We start from the raw sequence: 17,137 nt of genomic DNA, 5'->3' as shown, positions 1-17,137 counted from the left end.
GATTACATCAAGAATATATGGATGATCTAGTGACTAAGTTGTGATAATGAGGACACTCTCCTAGTTTTATAAGATAGGTCAGTTAGGAAAATAATAGAAACTAGATCATGTGTTCAACAACCTAATATAAGTTATTATGGTATATCCACATTAGGGTAGTTTAGTGAAGATATGCAAGTGTCATGTGGTGGTTGGAAGCCACCTCCAAAGTGGTGTGGTATTTAATCTCAGGATCCACATTTCAAGCAATCCTTGTGACATGGTATTGTGCTCTCTAAAAGAGGATCCAAGCTTTAATTCTACTCAACATGTCCTAATTCAAAAGAAGCTCCAACTATTGCACCTTACAACAAAGAATCCCTCAATACAACGACTCAACATCTTATACTATGACATGTGCTTGTAGTGGTCCTAGGGAGGAGTTCTTTTACTCCTAGTGCATGTTACGAAGATCCACACTTATGTAGGAATGCAACAAAATAAAAATATAGACATAAACACACAGTTGAAGCATAAATAAAACCGTCATTAATATCAAAGAATTGAAATATTCTTACATACAAAATGGAAATAAACTAGCTTGGGCAATGGTAGCTTATCTCTAAGAAGAGATGTGGCAGCTACATGCCTCTGAACTATGTTACAATGAGGCTCGAAGACCTATTTATTATTGAGAAACAATGCAACACCCTAAACATCCAGCAACCTAACCCTAGAAGATGAAGCACCAAAACTATGGGCCCCATTGGGGTAAATTGTTACATCAACTTCCACGGGTCGTAACTTTGGCATACGATATTCATTTCACTATCCTAATACCTCATTTCGAAGATCTCGAAGATGAGGCCAAAAGCAAATTGGAAAGCCCATTTGGGGTAAAATTAGCCTCTGCGCCTTCCCTAAATAAGTCATTTAGGGCCTCAAAATGGCTCTAGAAGTTCAAGACCCGAAAATGCCAAAAATAGTAAATTTTTCTACAATTAAGGAAACCAAAAAACTGAAAGAGATAGTGTTGAGATCCAAGTGGAATAGGTGGGTGGCCACCAATATCCAATTGGATCATCAACTGTGCTAAATATAGTAAACTATGGTTGACAATCGTCCACCACGGTAGCCATAGATAACTATGGTCAATCATAGTAAACCACATCGATCACCATGGTTAGACTATGGGTGACAATCTGTGATTATTGTTATACATCACCAACTATTTTTTTACTATGGCTAATGATTGTTTGACTGTAGTTGAACATGGTTGACTATGGTTGTTTATGTTGACTCTCGAAAGGTTGACTAGGTTGGACTATGCCATCAAGTTGAATATTGTTAAATATGGTCAACATAGCGTTGACCAAATTTCATCATGGTCAATTATTTAAACATTGTCTATCAAGGTTTGACTACATTTATCTAATGTGGTTGAGTCTCGTTAGCTATTAATATTAATCAATAATAATATGCAATTATATTTTACCAATGTTGAATAGTGCTGATTGTCAAACATATTCAGACATAGTTCGAAAATGGTTGAACATGGCTTATAATGATTGACTATTAATATTAACATTAAAATTAAAATAATCATGAAAAACTTAAACCAACTAATAATAATAGCCTAAAAATTTAAACTTAATAACAAACTTAAATCTAAATTTAATAATAACACATTATATTAAAACCAAACCTAATATTTACGCCGTAAGGCGTTCCCCTCTGAGATCAATTCTCCCAACTGCCTCTCTGTCATCACTTTACACCGTTAGATCCTTTGTTAGACGATTAGATTATCCTCAGCCGATGATTTGAATTGGTTGGTGACCGGTTGGGACTCCCTGGGCCCGTTGCTCTCCCTTCATGTAACTGCATCACAAAGAGACACTCAGTGATCATAACAGCACAATTTCGAACTCTAGATTAGCACAAGCCCTTTCCATAGAGTCCTCAGGTATTGGGATCGAGTATTTGCAGTTGCGCTTGAGTTTGAATCCCCGTGGGCTATGTTAGATTTTGATAAGAGAGTTTACAATGGCACCCATAGCAGTCGGTGATAAGATTCCAGATGGCGTTCTGGCCTATTTTGACGAAGATAGAAAGCTCCAGCATGTTTTCGTACACTCTTTGGCTGCTGGGAGGAAGGTTATTCTCTTCGGCGTCCCGGGGGGCTTTCACTCCCACTTGCAGGTCAGGGTTTTTTTAATTCTTCTGTAACTTGAATTTTTGCTTGGTTTGAGCTATGATTGATAGTTCTATGCTCTGGCTTTCGGATTATTAGAATCTTGATTTAATTATTAGCTTGTACGGTTAAATGGCTGATTGAACCTCTTCTGGCTATTAAATCGATAAGTCTTCTGTAATTTGAATTTCTACTTGAACGCTTGATTTGAGATATGATTGATAGTGCTATGCTCTGGCATTTGGATTATTAGAGTCTTAAGGTTAATGGCTCATTGAGTTTCTTCTTGCTATTAAATCAATAAAATACACACTGAGATGTTGTCGCCGTGGCAGTATGAAGCATGTTCCGGGGTTTGTTGAGAAGGCGGAGGAGTTGAAAGGAAAAGGGATCGACGAAATTATCTGCGTAAGTGGTAAGTTTTATGAAGTTTGATTTAATATCTGACTGGAGTTAGGGTTTTGTAAATGGTGCAGTTTATATTGACTTATTGATAACACAAGATACCTGTCTGTGTGAGAGGAATGTCTCTCGAAGGTTGTACCATTAAGACCAGCACTTCCCTTTGTCTATGGTGCGGCCATAGGGGTACTATTCCTTCAAAGTTGTCTAGTGCGGTCACAAGGGTGTCAACGGCTTATTAGTGTCTAGGGGGATGGATGGGATCTTGATAGGTGGCCTGGAATGCGGTCATCTTCATCATTAAAACACGATCCCCTCAACAGTTTGATTGTAAGCTTATTGGTGCTCGGAATCGTACTTTGGTAGTGGTTTGGCCTGTTTGAATTTCAAAATAAGCTTACTACGATTTTCACACCTCGTTGACCTATTTGCACATTTCAAGGAAATATTTTGACGGTTTTGCAATTTTTTTGACTATATTTGACAGGCTTACCATTAAATCACAATCCTATTAACCATTTGCATGATTTGACTTGCCCTGTTTGCTTTTAACCCGATCTAGTCAATGAATTTTGACTAGATTTTGTAGTATGGCCGTGAATGTTGATTACCCTGTCAGGTTAGATCTCAACATTGAATCTACGTAGTGTAAATAGATTTGCACATAGGTTTTCAATCTTTGTTGGTACCTAAAATATCTCAGTTTAGTATAAATTTATACTAATTATGTATTTGGTTTTTTATGTATTTTATTTTTATTTGAGAAACACAAAATTCAAAATTTATTCCTGCTTTCTGAGCACCGATGTTTTGATGTTCTCATGGTGATGTCTGAACTGTGTCTAAACTGTGGTTCGAGAGCTTCGTACCACTTGCTTATAAATGGTTAATCACTATTCACTCTTAAAAGCACGCTAAGGATCCAACTTGAGGGATCCATGCTTATTAAACACCTATTTTCGTATAGTAACGTCTGAATCGTGGTTCGAGAGCTTTGTACCACCTGCTTGTAAATATTTAATCACTATTCACTCTTAAAAGCACGCTAAGGATCCAACCGGGAGGGGATCAGGCATCAGGCCTTCATATGAAGGCACACGTTTATAAAATAGGTTTAATCACCGTTTCAAATAGTCAGGCCTTCATATAAAGACACACGTTTATAAAATAGGTTTAATTACCGTTTCATATAGTGTGCCTCTGCATGTTCTAAAGAGAGGGCATAGTCGACGTAGATTGATGATTACACCTATTTGATCATTCATATACCTTTTTATAAACCCTTCTAGGTAATTATCATACCATACTCTTTCTTGACATATAACTTTGCCAAAGCCACAAATGAACAACTCCCGATTTTTTTTTAGCAACTGAGTTATATTGAGTGATTTTTTTGCATCCCCACTTCGAACCCATGTGGTTAGAGTTATCTTTATTTTACTTATTTTAAGAAATACAAGGAGCACACGAACTGTGATTGTTTCATTCCTAACCTCTTTATGCGCTTTTGAAGTTATCTTCATTTTTGTTCGAAATGCTTCAAGAAACGCATGAACTATGATTGTTGCAGCCCCGCTCCTAACCTCTCATTTTTTTGAAGTCATCTTTATCTTTATTGGAAATGCTTCAAGGAACACACACAGAATCTGCTACATTAAGTAGACATCTTTCAGATTTTTGGTGTCAGGTTTGAGGGGTAGTTTTTTCTATTCAATTTGTCCGGCATTTACACCTGGCCTCATTTCCTTTAAACTCGTGCTGGTTGGGGGAAGGCTACATCAATAAGTTACCTGGACCTGCCCAAGAATGGTACCCTGCTAAGCTTCATATTCTGTTGACCTGAACCAAACCCTGCTGGTCAAAGTTGCCTTTTGCATTTATCTCCATGGCGAAGGACCAAGTGTATTTTATACTAGTTCCTTTGTATAGGCACTCATCTATTCTTGTAAATACAAATTACCCAAGTTGGGTATTCCCCTGCAGTTCAAAGTTGCTTTTCTTGGTGGAGAACCAAGTAAATGATACTCTAGTTCCTGTGTATCATTCTCATGTTTTCTTGTAATTAGAAATTACCCCGTTTAACATTAACTGGGATTTCGGGATAAAGACATGTCAACTATGGTTTGAGCTCAAGTAATACGTGTTAATTGCTTGCTTCTAGAATACAGATTAATAATAACAACAATTTTTTTAAGTCATCCGACATTGCGTAATGTTTTCTGGTTATCACTCTTTTAGGTTTCTCCTAGTCATTAAATGTTCATAGATAGATATTGAGCAGAAGAATTAGTTGAATCGATGCATGCTGTCCCACTGAGAAATCTGTGTTTGCATCAATTCTTTCTATCTATGTTAATTATGCTAAAACATTGGATTTTCATTACTGAATTTTCTACCGTAGCCCCTTTTCTTCGTGTAGCAAATTTCTAACATTTGATAGATCCACGAAACTTTGGCTTTGCTATTCATTGTCTTGTAGCCATTCTACGTAATGTTCTTAAATATTTCTCGGCCCTGAACCATATAATCGAAACTTTTCAACGACAGCTTTTGTTGCCTTTGCTTCCTTTAATTGTTTCCTAAATTATGCTTTTATTGTTCTGGATTATATTGACCCTTAATTTTTCCATTCGAGAAGGATACCAAATTTGGTCGGTCTTGAATCATTTGCTGTAAATTCTACGCTGAATTTACCCTCAAACTTATCTAGTGCTTTGAAGGCGTTGACTTTTACAATGTGGATATTTCTGAAATGAAGAGGCAGTTGAAGTTATGTACTCTGTTTTTAAATTAGAGAAAACATATATATATAGTCACTTGTGGACAATTTACGGGACAAATTTCCAAATTCATGACTTTCTATCTGATCCCAGAGTCCAGATGACAGAAGTTATCCATTGTAAGATCGTATGAAAAATTCTATCCATGGTAAAAGGTCATCTGAATTTGTCATCATAACTAAAACTACCCCACTGTTCATTGCTGATTCATGTAGCAGAGTTGGCCTTTTCTAAAGAAATGCTGTAATCTAAAGAAATATTTACTTGGTGGTTATCCTTACAACCATTATTAGAATATTGGGTTGACCAATAATGACTGTAATAACATTGGGCTTATTCGATTTATTTTACAACAAACTACCCCTCACTGATCATAGCTGATTCATGTAGCATAGTTAGCCTTTTCTAAAGAAATGCTGTAATCTAAAGAAATATTTACTTGGTGGTTATCCTCACAGCCATTATTAGAATATTAGGTTGACAATTAAGGACTGTAATGACATTGGGCTTATCCAATTTATTTTACAACTTTGATGCAGGAAAATAAGATTATCACTTACTTGAAATAGAACAGTGATTTAAATCGGATCCCAATCTTTCAGCCCGACTTTCTGTTTTAATGGATTGCTCTAAATTCTTGAGATCTGGTCTTGAGTCTTGGAAATAATTTTCAACTTGCTTTTCTAATAGGGTACATGATGTAGGAGTTTGGCTTGTAAATATATCTCTTTGCCGAAAACTTTTAAGATTCAAGTCTGATAGTTTGTATTCCTTTGCAAATGTGCTAAAGCAATTTCCCAAGATTTTCCGAGATTCCTACTTCGTTGAAATAAATTTAAGTTCTTTTCCCATAACGTTTATTTAATTATTTTTTTTGGGAGAGGGAAGGGGGAAGATTAGTTATTTATAATCAGATGGGCTACTGGAACCTGTTACCCCGAAAATTCTGCTCATATGATCTATCATAGGCTGCACTTCCAATTTCCCAATAACAGAATGGTGGCCTGAGTATTATTTGAACATATTTTGTTCCCATATAAAATATTAAGCATTCCTTGAAATTGTGGGTTTCTTGACTTTTGACCAATAACTATTTGTTTTGCTAGGATGTTGATGATTCAGTGCCTTTCTTTTGGGGCACTGCAGCTGATGATTACCTTGTACTATTTGATGAGCCAAATGTCCTGAAAGAAGGATGTGGAAAATATTTTGCTCCATTTCCTCGAGGTAATATAGGACTGCTAAATTAGAGCTTATCTGTTTTTTAGCTATCTGGCACATGAAAGTGTAGCTAAATGTTGGCTATAGAGCCTCTAATGTAATATCGGTTGTTGCATTTACCTTTTCAGGTTGTTACTTCTCTACATAAGGTGGATTGCAGAGCTTTGAACATCCTTTGAATAAGATGATGCCAATGCCTCGTGTTGATAGTGCATTTGGCAATAGGAGGATCTCTTCCTCTCGCTGGGTAGAATCCTCTCATGGCAAGCTCATCACTATTCCCTGATGAATATTTTTATCCAAATGTATGATCTTTAAATTGAGGAAACCAAGAAGAACGGTTTACATAATCTAGACATTTAAGATGTTTAAATACACCAACTGAATCGTGCCTGCAACTTGCCCTGTATTCCTCTTGAAGAAGTTACACTGGAAGATCTCCAAAAGATTTCAACTTTGGGGTGCGGGAGCAGTGGCAATGTCTACAATAGTCCCATGCTTCTATGAAGATTGACATTTTTTTTTTTCAAATGGTTGCAGATATGTATCACATGGAAAGAAGATTTTGCAGCCCCATCAACTGTTAGATGGATTAGCAGAGGTAATAGGCCAGAATGATAAACGTCAAAACCTCCATTTTTTTTGCTATTTGGAAATGTGCTGAAGTCAACTTCTGCAAATTCCGGAGCAGTTGATTTCAAAATCAATTTTGTAATTTGTTTTATATCACTGTGTACCTAAATAAGTATCATTATTTAAAAGATATGTAACATCTTCCATCGAATCTGTGAGTGCGTTCAACAATTTTGGTGAATACAAGGTCTGCTCCAGGACTCCATGTACTCTTCCTGTTTGCTAAAATTTCAAAAATGTGCAGTGTTTATAATATGTCTAGTCTTCTTCTGCATCTTGGATATCACTGCAGAAGCTCTTACATGCTTTGTTTGTGTTAGCTATTTCGTTAAAGCTAAATCTCAAGAAACCACCAACCATTGTTGCCATTACCTGGTGGACCATCGAATTTGTTTTAGGATCACTATTAGCCCTTTCCTCTATAGCAAAAGTTTTCTCAACTCAAACATTCTCAGCTAAAACAATCCTAGATATTACTACATGGGTAAACTATTTTCTTCTACTTTGTCGTGCTATCAAAGCTGTTAGATCCCATACCTTCATCAGCACTAAGGATTTATCAGATCCCATGTTAAAGGAAACTGCAGAAGAAGAGATCCAAGTTACTCCATTGAGTAAAGCAGGGTTTTTGATCCATCTGACTTTCAAATGGTTGGATCCTTTACTACGTCTACGCTATTCAAAAATGTTGGAACTCAAAAATATATCGCATTTACCCTCTGAAGATGAAGCATTCACAGCTCAAAAGGCATTTGTAGAAGTATGGGATCTTCAGAAAAACCAAGACCCATTAAACGAACAGACAATATTCAAAGCATTATCAAAATGCTACTGGAAACATATGGTAGTCATGGGAGTATTTGCATTTATGAGATCAACAGCAACAATTTCTGGACCTCTGTTTATGCGGTCCTTTGTACAGTTAGCAGGTAGAGAATAGTCTTTCCAAAATGAAAAAATTATTCTTGTTGGAGTTTTATTTGCAGTTAAGCTCATAGAGTCCTTCTCTCGAAGGCATTGGCACTTCAATTCCAAATGCACAGGTATGCAAATGCGTTCGGCCTTGATGGCAGCTGTATATCAGAAACAACTTCGGCTGTCTAGTCTAGGAAGACGAAGACATGCTACTGGTGAGATTGTAAATGCGTTCGGCCTTGATGGCAGTTGTATATCAGAAACAACTTTGGCTGTCTAGTCTAGGAAGATGAAGACATGCCACTGGTGAGATTGTAAGCTACATAGCTGTAGATGCATATCATTTTGGAGAGTTTCCGTGGTGGCTGCATTGGCGTTGGACTGTCCCTTTGCAAATATGTGTAGCGATTGGCATCCTTTTTGCCACAATTGGATGGGCAGCTATTGCAGGTTTGCTCATCATCATTTTTACTCTCATTCTAAACAAACCTCTGGCCAAAACCCTCCAGAAGTGCCAAGCTGAGTTCATGACTGCACAGGATGAAAGACTGAGACTAACATCTGAAATTCTTAATAGTATGAAAATAATCAAACTACAAGAATGGGAAGAAAAATATAAAGAGCTGATAGAAAATCTCCGAGCTGTGGAGTTCAAATGGTTGTCTTCAACACAGTTTAATAGAACATATCATACCATACTCTACTGGATGTCACCCATCATTACTGCATCTATAGTTTTTGTCGGGTGTGCTATCATAGGGGATCCACCGTTAACTACCACAACCATATTTACAGTGCTTGCAACATCCAGTGAGAATGCTACCTGAAGTTTTGGCTATATTAATTCAGGTTAAAGTCTCCTTAGATCGTCTGGACAAGTTCTTACAAGATGATGAGCTGAGACCAGATTCTGTTGTGAGGAAAGCACTTGCTGGATCCCAGTATACCATCGGAATTCATCAAGCCATACTCAGTTGGGAGCCAGAATCTTCATTGACAAAGCCAACATTGAAGGGAATAAATCTGCACATTAAAACTGGAGAAAAGGTAGCAATTTGTGGCTCAGTGGGATCAGGGAAATCTGCTCTGCTATATACAATTCTTGGAGAAATCTCAAAAATTTCAGGAGATGTAAGTTGAACATTAACTACACTTCTTGAGCGGAAGTAACCATTTCATAGTTCAACAAGATTGTAGATGCAACTTTTTTTCTTTCTATATGCATAAATTCTTCCATAAACTTTTTGCTTGGACTACGTGCAGGTTGAAGTATAAGGCAATGTTGCCTATGTGGCACAAACAGCTTGGATTCAGAGTGGTACTCTATGGGAAACCAATGGAGAAAATTCAATACAAGAAGGCAATAAAATCCCTTCAGTGCAATCGATGCTCATACAGCTTCAACTCTATCAAATAAGGAGGAGACATTACATAAGAGAGACTCCAAGACTTGCTAATATTGCTTGTCATAGTATGAAAAATCTGGTTTACCTTTCTATCAGATTTGTAAAGATCTTAGAATGAGATCCAGACATATTAACGTGAAAATTTCAGTTCATATTAGATATAAAAGATTTGAGTTTTGGGTTATCAAAGCTATAGATTGAGAACTACATGGATTGCTTGATAGGATGGCTGGTTCGATTTGTATATCAGGATTGTTAGCTTCTTTGTGGTGGTAGTGTGAGATCAATTGGGAATTTCTACTCGTTTCATAATTCAAGAGGGAAATGAATTTCCCAATAATGGTGGTGATGAAGGAACCCCACAAAAGCACAGAGAATAGCATAGTTGATAAACAATTTTTAGAGTGATAGCTGAATCCTCAAGGTATTCTCTTGCTCCTTTTATTTCTTCCCTCTTGCATTGAAATTTTGTGGAACTTAGTTGAACCCAAAAATCATCCTAAAGTTATATAGGTCAAAAAATTTCCTTAAGTCACAGTGCGGCTTCAAATTTAAACATAAATACATATAAACAGAAGGTAAAGTCTCAATATTCGATTATATGAGCAGATTACATAGCTTATTCAACTAGCATAAGACCAGACTTGACTACATTAGTCAAATATCTTTCCAACTCCATTAACTACACCACAGTTCACATCGATTGACTGATGACTTGATCTCCACAGTTATTTACTTACTGTCCAACAAGGAGACCAACATGTTAATCATCTGGATTCTACAGCTGGGAGTGTGACCTGATAAATAATGAGAAACATACATATTGCAGCAATACAAAATGTGCACACAAAGATACTTAACTAATTCTTTATTCAGAGGTACCTCTATTTATACACAAACACAGTAGTAGAGTCCTGTTGAGAGATTCCAGCTTCAATAGCAACTAACATCCCTATTTTAACTCATTAACCTACAACTAATCATCCTTAACAACACTTATACATGAGCTGTTTGTACTCTAAAATAGAATCCCTAAATAGCCTATTACATTTATGTATTGGAGAGTTATTCTCTAACATGATCAGCAACCAGAGCATAACAGAGTTTATTTATTGCTCTAGTACAAACGAAGTTGAAATGAACTCTTTGAATTGTTCAAAACAACATTTTTGGAAATAATGTTTCCTGACTTGTTCTGAAATTGTACCCATGTTTTCTGGATAAGCTGCATTCTCTTCACTTTGGACAATGTTTCATACCATAAACTTGCAGTCCTGTCTCCAAGACTATATGACATAATGATTTTGAGACTTGCTTCAAGGTTTAACGGGTAAATATATAAACATTTCCATTATAATTTTATCGGGATAATTCATTTAAACAGGTTGGCTAATAGTATCAAAGATGAGGTTAGCTAATTGTTAACACTATTCAATACTGGAGTACAATTAAGAAAGCATGGTAAGCTCAAGTAGAACTGCAAGATTATTGTGAAAGCCACCATAACTCCTTCCTTTCAGAATAGAATTTGAATTAGTATTTGTGGAATTGCTTGAAAAATGGTTGTTAGCATCTTTGGTGGGTATTGCAGTCATCCATCACATTTTTTATGGTTGCCTCTCTTTCCTCGAGGAAAGGAAAACAATGGATGATGTCTTATCATTTTCACTACATCCACTGAGTTCTTTTGACAGACTGAGTAGCAGAATGAAATGCCAATACAACACATACCAAAAAGACTAGTATTGCTGTCAAAGTATTAGGAGACAATGTCTATGCATCCAATTTGAAGCTTGAAGTAAGGGTATGACCATGCAGGATCACACAACTTTTACATTTCATAGCTAAACCAATTTCTGCCTCATGTTATAATTCAATTATTGAGTGGGAAGCCAAGAACTTGTTAAATGTCTTTTTATAGGCAAACGCCATAAATGAATTGTTGTTAATTTTTGAGTTAACATGTTCTTTGCTTAGGTCAGTTACTTCATTAATCCATTAGCTCATTATTAATTCCATTAATTCATTAGCAATCACATTAACCATTATCATATGACAGTAACTAATGAAAGAACATTAAAGTTCAAAGGCTTAAAGCCAGGGCAAAACCCCACAAGGTGGAAAACCCATAGATCTTTTCTTCTTGATAATATCAAATGTTTAGAGAGAGAGAAATCCATAAGTACAATGATACATTAGTCAAAGTGAATAGATTGACTTGCCATAGATGATCCCAATCCACTGTCCAAAAGTCAAAGTCACATCATCTGCACATTAAAACTGGAGAAAAGGTAGCAATTTGTGGCTCAGTGGGATCAGGGAAATCTGCTCTGATATATACAATTCTTGGAGAAATCCCAAAAATTTCAGGAGATGTAAGTTGAACATTAACTACTCTTCTTGAGCAAAAGTAACCATTTCATAGTTCAACAAGATTGTAGATGCAACTTTTTTGCTTTCTATGTACATAAATTCTTCCATAAACTTTTTGATTGGACTACGTGTAGGTTGAAGTACATGGCAATGTTGCCTACGTGGCACAAACAGCTTGGATTTAGAGTGGTACTGTCAGAGATAACATACTCTATGAGAAACCAATGGACAAAATTCAATACAAGAAGGCAATAAAAGCTTGTGCGTTAGACAAGGATATAGGGAGTTTTGCTCATGGAGATATGACAGAGATTGGGGAGAGAGGATTGAATATGAGTGGAGGACAAAAACAAAGGATTCAGTTGGCTAGAGCAGTATATAACGATGCTGACATTTATCTATTGGATGATCCCTTCAGTGCAGTCGATGCTCATACAGCATCAACTCTATCAAATAAGGAGGATACATTACATAAGAGAGACTCCAAGACTTGCTAATATCGCTTGTCATAGTATGAAAAATCTGGTTTACCTCTGTATCATATCTGTAAAGATCTTAGAATGAGATCCAGACATATTAATGTGAAAATTTCTGTGCATATTGAATATAAAAGATTTGAGTTTTGGGTTATCAAAGCTATAGATTGAGAACTACATGGATTTCTTGATAGGATGGCTCGTTTGATTTGTATATCAGGATTGCTAGCTTCTCTGTGGTGGTAGTGTGAGATCAATTGGGAATTTCTACTCGTTTCATGCTTCAAGAGGGAAATGAATTTCCCAGTGATGGTGGTGATGAAGGAACCCAGCAAAAGCACAGAGAATAGCATAGTTGATTGAATAAAAAAATCAATTGTGTAAATACAAATAACACACCCTACAAAGTGATGTTTTCTTAAATATTGATCAATATGAATGATTTTCCTTTCACAGTTCTTGTGTTTTGATTCCTTATGAATAGGAATTGATTCATTCAACTAAAATTGGTATTGTTGATTTTGATAGCACTTATGTTCTCCAGCTTGATGATTGGGTGCTGTGCCGAATTTACAACAAAAATGGTCATTCTCAGAGAGTACAAGCGATAGAATGAGATGAAACTCTGTCTTTTGCCTATATGAACCATACCATCACAAAAAATTATGTATATATCATTTCACCATAGAAACTGTAAACAATGTTTAGAGTGATAACTGCATCCTCAAGGTATTCTCTTGCTCCTTTTATTTCTTCCCTCTTGCATTGGAATTTTGTGGAACTTAGTTGAACCCAAAAATCATCCTAAAGTTATATAGGTCAAAAAATTTCCTAAAGTCACAATGCGGCTTCAAATTTAAACATAAATACATATAAACAGAAGGTAAAGTCTCAATATTCGATTATATGATAAGATTACATAGCTTATTTAGCGAGCACGAGACCAGACTTGACTATATTAGTCAAATATCTTTCCAACTCCACTAACTACACCACAGTTCACATCGATTGACTGATGACTTGATCTCCACACTTATTTACTTACTTTCCAACAAGGAGACCAACATGTTAATCATCTGGATTCTACAGCTGGGAGTGTGACTTGATAAATAATGAGGAACATACATATTGCAGCAATACAAAATATGCACACAAAGATACTTCACTAATTCTTTATTCACTGGTACCTCTATTTATACACAAACATAGTAGCGGAGTCCTGCTGAAAGATTCCAGCTTCAACAGCAACTAACCTCCCTATTTTAACTCATTAACCTACAGCTAATCATCCTTAACAGCACTTATACATGAGCTGTTTGTACTCTAAAACAGAATCCCTAAATAGACTATTACATTTATGTATTGGAGAGTTATTCTCTAACATGATCAGCAACTAGAGCTTAACAGAATTTATTTATTGCTCTAGTACAAGCGAAGTTGAAATGAACTCTTTGAATTGTTCAAAACAACATTTTTGGAAATAATGTTTCCTGACTTGTTCTGAAATTGTACCCATGTTTTCTGGATAAGCTGCATTCTCTTCACTTTGGACAATGCTTCAGACCATAAACTTGCAGTCCTGTCTCCAAGACTATATGACATAATGATTTTGAGACTTGCTTCAAGGTTTAACGGGTAAATATATAAACATTTCCATTATAATTTTATCAGGATAATTCATTTAAACAGGTTGGCTAATAGTATGAAAGATGAGGCTAGCTAATTGTTAACACTATTCAATACTGGAGTACAATTAAGAAAGCATGGTAATCTCAAGTAGAACTGCAAGATTATTGTGAAAGCCACCATAACTCCTTCCTTTCAGAAGAGAATTTGAATTAGTATTTGTGGGATTGCTTGAAAAATGGTTGGAAAGACATTGGACTTCACTATTCTTTTTCTGCCAAAGTCAGGAACTTATGGAAGGTAAATTTCATCTACATGTCCAGAGTTTCACATAAACATTTTAGGATGGTTATCAGTGGCGTGTTCGTTATACTTAATTCTCAGTTGCAGATGACATTTTTTGTTATTTCACTGATAGTCTTCTCTGTGTGGATATTACAGCACAGAACTCCAGAAGCTAACATAAAGGCAGCCTTACAGCATCAGTGAAGCCTCATGCATGCAAAATGTATGTTTTGACATTCAGCCCCTACAGTGATACCTCTCCATTGGACTGGATTTATGATACTTTTGGGATACCATTATGTGATAAGAAGCATTAAGAAAATAAGAAGCATTGAGAAAATCGATTCCCCTCAAGGAAGATCCAGGGCATTCTTAAGGGTGATGTTTAAGAGAAAATCATGAATGAGTGGCACTTAACAAGTTGTTAAGACATCCACATGCATTTTTGTCCTCCAACGTTGAAGGCAATAGGAACTATAGCTGATTATTAACATTCAGAAATTGTTCATTTGTTAGCAGCAAACTAATGATCATATTAAAGTGGTCTAAATATTAAGCAATATTTATTTAAGAAGTCAATTAAGTGAACTCTTTGGAAAGTTAACTACTCTAATGAAGATGTCAAATTATTATTTTTTGTCTCTTAGCATGTTTTTAGAATGAAATGTGCAATTGTTCTGAATAGAACATGATTTTTTTTTTTTTCTTCTTTTAATGACATATCATGTCCAGAGGGGTTGCACTGCGAATAGCAAACTACCTTTGGCTATGCTTAGCCTGAGGTGTAGTTATTCCAAGAATGGAACCTTGGTGGACAGATTATTAGTCAACCTCCCCAATAAACAACACCAAAAAATTAATCGTTCAATCACTGTTCATGATCACCTTGTTATAGTACTGATTGGATGTCAAGTTCAATTGGAAAAATAGAGGGTAGTTGTGCAGATCCATGGATTACAAATTCTTGACATGAGGCAACCTCTTTATCTTAAATTCTCTAAACTTGAGGTCTATTTTTTTCAATAACTATAAACCTTAGATTTCATATTCCTTTGTAAAAAATGGGTATATACAGGAGATATATATTCACTAATAGAAGGGGGGAGTGTATAGATTTGACAATATAATTTGAGAAAATGAGTCTATTTTTTTTTATTCCTTGTGCTGAAGTTATAATGAGCATTTTCACCAGCTTGAGATAATACATTCACTAATGGAAGAGGGGAGTGTATAAATTTGAACAATATAATCTGAGAAAATGAGTCTGTTTTTTTTTTTATTCCTTGTGTTGAAGTTATAATGAGTATTTTCACCAACTTGAGATACATGTGCAATTTGCCTCCGACTACTCAGACATGTGATTTGATCTTCATTGTTGTAATCAATCCTTTGCCTAAGAAAAGATTACAAATGCATGCTTGTCTTCTCTAAGTTCAGCCACTGACCTGGCCATGTTTACAACCATAGATATACGCTGAGCCTATGAATTAATTGGCTATGCATCTGAACATAAAATGGGCTTCCTTTTTTACAAATTTTTTTATATCATTTTAGTCAAATGAAATAAAAATATACACAATTGAGCATGACAGATATTCAAGGGAAACTACTCTACTAGGGTCTAGTGCTTATGGAGATAGATCTAGATTATAGAGAAAATATTTATTTCTTCTTTGGAATGTGTTTTTATCTAAATTCGTGGGGAGTGAGTGAAAGCAGGTTTGGCAATGTTATTAGGAGGCCCACTAATTTTGAATGAGACATCGTTCTTTAGCTTTTATTCTTGTATGTTTCTTTCCAGATGAAAACAGGTGAAAACCAATTACAATCTCTTTTGAATTAAGATAATTTACCAAGGAAAATCAATCAAGCATTTTGAATAATAAATCAGTGGGTTTCTTCTCAGAGAAAAAGTGAAGGATAGACCAGTGGCTCGAACTTTAATGAGAAGGATGGATCATGTAGGGAATAGTGGAAAGTGCAACCTTTGTTAGTTTCCACCTTGTTGGTGTTGCCAAAATACCATAATAAGTGGTTTTGTTGGCACCTAAAGACATGCATGGAGAAGCTTCTTGTTGTGAAGAGTTATATTACATCTCTGTAATAAATAGCCCTGTTTGAAAAGAACAAATATATTCAGTGTCTGGCTTTTGACTTAAGTTATTTTTAGACATATGGTTGTCTTGTTCTTCAACTTCATAGTTGTAATCATAAGTGATAGGGCTGAAGCATCCTCTTTGGCCATTTAAAATTGTAGAACTTATCAGGGTGGGTACCATTACATGGTTTGATAGTTGTAATCATAAGTGATAGGGTTGGAGCATCTTCTTTGGCCATTTAAAATTGCAGCACCTATTAGGGTGAACTGACCTATGAAAGGAAAATCAATCCAACTGTTAATTTTAATGACTTAGCTACCTATGAGCTCTGTTTTTTGTGGAGACTGCTAGTCATATATGTAGATAGATCAATAGATGTTAGTGTGAGAATCTAAACTACATTTTATTGAGTGAAGGAACGAATGCAAAGGATGTGATTACATGGTAGGCAGTGACTGTGCCTAGTATCTACAAACTTTCTAGATATAAACTTGATTTTCATATCAAACTTGTCAGACATATGCACCTTTTTGGAATGAAATCCAGAACTTGTCATCACGGAAGGAATAATATTAGCTGGACTTCATGGAGAGAGAGGTGTGCTCAAGACTATAGTTGTACTATGTTTGCTAATGAAAATGGAATGAGAATGTAGTATATCGGAGTAGGAGCATGACAGAAAGAAAAGCTATAGCAGTAGAAGTTCTAGAAGGAAAATATTTAGCAGTCAAAGTGTGCTCAATGTTCT

The 17,137-nt window shown here is 35.8% G+C and overlaps 1 pseudogene; it reads left to right on the top strand.

The window, feature by feature from the left end:
- Positions 1 to 1,988: 1,988 nt before the first annotated feature.
- LOC149240890 (peroxiredoxin-2B-like) lies at positions 1,989 to 2,756 on the top strand (annotated as a pseudogene).
- Positions 2,757 to 17,137: the final 14,381 nt, after the last annotated feature.

Source organism: Pinus tabuliformis, chromosome 8, assembly GCF_031772625.1.
Source record: "Pinus tabuliformis cultivar Carrire ecotype Pingquan chromosome 8, CPIR1, whole genome shotgun sequence".
In the NCBI taxonomy this organism is placed as follows: domain Eukaryota; kingdom Viridiplantae; phylum Streptophyta; class Pinopsida; order Pinales; family Pinaceae; genus Pinus; species Pinus tabuliformis.
Note: the sequence above shows the minus strand (reverse complement) of the source record. Positions and strands in the feature narration are given on the sequence as shown.